A 3,554-nucleotide genomic window follows, 5' to 3' on the forward strand; every position below is an offset into this window, starting at 1 on the left:
TTCTTCTTTCCTTCTTCCCTTCTTCTTCTCCTTCTCCTTCTCCTTCCTTCTTCTTCTTCTCTTGACTTTATGTATTTATTAATTAGAAACACAGAAAGAAAGGCAGAGACACAGGCAGAGGGAGAAGCAGGCTCCATGGAGGGAGCCTGATGCGGGACTCGATCCCAGGACCCCGGGATCACACCCTGAACTGAAAGCAGACGCTCAACTGCTGAGCCACCCAGGTGTCCCTTCTTTTTTCTTGGTATGTTTTACTCTGATCAGGCTGTCTTCACTTGCGGGAGTTTAAATGCTGCTTTGCCTTTTGTACATATGTACCCACCCACCCCCAACCCTCATTGGGGGGATCTCCCTATGGGCAGAACTGTCTCCCCCACCCTCCTTATAGGAAGACTCTATGGGGTCCCCCTCTGTCTATGCATCCCCACCCTCTTCAGATTGGGCCAGGCCTCATCTTGAGGTTCCAGCCGCCCTCCCAACGGGGTGGGGGGGAGGGCAGAGTGACATGCTCGCTGACAGACCAAGGCGGTACTCCGAGGGGAGCCAGCCAGCAGCCGCGAGAAGGTACAGCCGATGCCAGGTGGGCCTTGCCAGCCAGAGCTATTTTTAGAAGCCATGTTTGCAAATTTTGTGTTAATAGTGTCTCTGTCCAAGCTCTGGCTCCCAGGACTTAGAGAGGGGGAGAGTCTTGCAGAAACCCACCCTCCTGGTTCTCCCCCCCGCCCCCCCCCGCCATTCGTGCTCTCCTCCTCGCAGGTGGCTGGGATCAGTGGGGGGACAGCCATCTGCGTGCAGACACATGCCCGTGGTGGGTAGAGGTGAGGGTAGGAGTGCAGGAAGGTGGGGAGGCTTAGAGCTCAGGTTGCTAGAGTCCAGTCTCAGAGGGGTGGCGGGACCCCCCAGCCACAGGACACTTCTTTCAGTGCCCACATCACTGGATGGGCACTGTCAGTTGCCTGGTCTGTCACCTCCTTAAGCAGTGAACTTGAGCTCCCACCAGGGTTCTGTATCTCTCTGATGGCACCCACCCTCACCCCATGTTCCCCAGACAGGACTTAATAGAGCCTGAAGCTCTGATCCCCATGCATCTTCCTGGCCCAGTCCATCAAGGGAGGGGACTGGCAGGTGGCAAGCCCATATGGTCCCGCCATCAGGGGCCCTGACCTGACAGGGATGGCAAGGACATCAAGGATGTTCTTACCACTGTGGTGGGTATTCCAAAGGACAAACGGTGGGTTTGTCCTCAAGAGTGGAACTTGCTCTGAGCTGACAACTAAAGCGTGAGCAGAAGTCAGGTGAAAAGTGGGTGGAAGAGAGATCCATATGGCTGGAGCAAATTCTTATCACTGGAGGCTGCAGTGTAAAGGCCCAGAGTGTGAGCCTAAGGTTCAGTGATTCTGTGACCATGGAAGCAGAGGATCCCTCCAACCACAGGGGCTTCCAAGGAGGAGGCTCCCATCTTTTCCTGGTCCCCACTCCAACCCCAGTGCCCAAGACAGCCCAGGATGGAAGGTGCCTCCCTTGCAGGGCAGTGCCTCTTTGCATAGCCAGGGATCCTAAAGACCAGGGCTGGAAGGGACCCCAGAGAGCCACCACTGGCTGTGTTGGGACTCTGCTTGAATACCCCAGTGCTGGGGAGCTCAGTCCCAGGGACACCTTGATAGGGAGTGAGCAAGCTCTGACTAGGAAAATTCTTCCTGCTGAAACCTACCTTCCTGTGAGTTCCAGCTGGCCCTAGCCTTGCTCTGCTAGGGAGACAGCCTCCTGTAACTCCTGGGGTCACAGGCTTGGGTTCCAGGCCCGGCTGTCTCATTGAGAGCTGCCTGACCTTGGGGGCAAGGCGCTCGACCTCTCCAGGCTTCATCTGTAAAATGGGGATATTAATGAAGCTGGAGGACTAAATAAAACGAAGTGGGGCGAAAGCCTCAGCCCAGGCCTTGGAACGCAGTGCGCGCTCGGTAAGCATTCATCATGCCAGTGAGGCTACTAGGCCCCGCGGGATTCACGGGGAAACTGAGGCCCAGCGCGGGAAGGGACCGGCGGGGCGTGCGCAGCGGGCGAGCGGGGCGAGCGGGGCGAGCGGGCGAGCGGGGGCGGCGGGCCGTGGCCTCAGGGGCCCTCTCCGGCTCCGGCCCCCCTCGCCGCCCCGGCACCGCTCGGCCGCCCGCTTTACGAGCAAAAACAAACACGGCCCACAAGCGGCCCCTGTGCGCGCCGCCCCGCGCCCGCCAGCGCCGCCGCCGCCCGCTCAAAGCCGGCTTTGTGCCCGCCCCGCCGCCCCCGCGGCCCAGGCGGCGTTAATTAGCGTCTGGGTCTGCGCCGGGAGACGCCGCTCAAAGCCCCCGTTCTTCCAGCGCCCCGGCCCCGACCCCCGCCGCCGGCCGCCGGTCCCCAGGCTCCGCGAACCCCTGCTGGCGGCCGCGGGAAGTGGAGCCCTCCCGGAGCCCTCCCGGAGCCGCAGCCGGAGCCGGAGCCGCAGCCGGAGCCGCCGGAGCCGCAGCCGCAGCCGCAGCCGCAGCCGCGGGTTCGAACCGCGCCTTCTGCGGCGCGGGCGCCCCGGCCTCAGTGTCCCCCGCACTGCGGCGCTCCGCCCGGCCGGCAGCGGCTTTTTTTTTATTTTAATATTTTATTTGTTTATTCACGACACACACACACACACACACACACACACACACACACACAGGCAGAGGGAGAAGCAGGCCCCAAGCAGGGAGCCCGATCCCTGTGGGACTCGGTCCCGGGTCTCCAGGGTCACACCCCCGGCTCCAGCCGCTGGCTCTTAAAGTGTTGGGCCGGTCGATGAGGTCTGACTCCAGAGGAACAGGGAGCGGGAGAAGGCCTTGTTGGGGGCGAGGGGTGGGGTAGGGGGAGGCTGCGTCGTGGACCCCACTCTAAGTCCGAATTTTCGACCCTTATGCTCTTGAGGCTTCTTAAAAGGGTGCCCTGGACGGACCTTCCCGTCTGCCTGGGGTGCTTGTTTAAAACGCCAAAACCTGGCCCCGTTCCACACCTGCTGAATCAGAACCTCTGGGTTTGGAGCCTCAAAATCCTTATTTTGAACAATCCCTGTGTTGCTTCTGGTGCATGAGTGTAGGATGTGCAAAGGAGGAATGAGCCGTATTTTGTAAGAAAAACACAATCCTTGCTTCCCATCTCCCCAGCACCATGACTGAAGTGAGACATTTGGGCCTGCTGCTTAGCCTCATTCCCCTCATAGAGTCCTCCAGGATCTCAGTGTCCTTGCTCATAAAATGGGCACGACCTCATTCATCCACCCTCCTTCCTTGGGCTTTGGGAGACTCAAAGGTGTTCTTGAGTGGAAAAGGCCATCAGAAGCAGGAAAACTCTCACAGTTCCCTCTCTCATGCTCTGCCATTAACACCTCTAAAGGCATTTTGGTGCATGGCTGCTGCTGCTGCTCAACATCCTGCTGTGGCTCCCAATTGCCTTCACATAAGACTCGCACTCCTTATCCTGGTGTTCCAAGTTGGGTCCTGGCCACATCTCTAGCCTGCTTTCTCATAGTCCCCCAGCTTGGTCTGAAGCCACCCTCC

The sequence above is a fragment of the Vulpes lagopus genome, chromosome 15, assembly GCF_018345385.1.
Source record: "Vulpes lagopus strain Blue_001 chromosome 15, ASM1834538v1, whole genome shotgun sequence".
NCBI classification, from domain to species: domain Eukaryota; kingdom Metazoa; phylum Chordata; class Mammalia; order Carnivora; family Canidae; genus Vulpes; species Vulpes lagopus.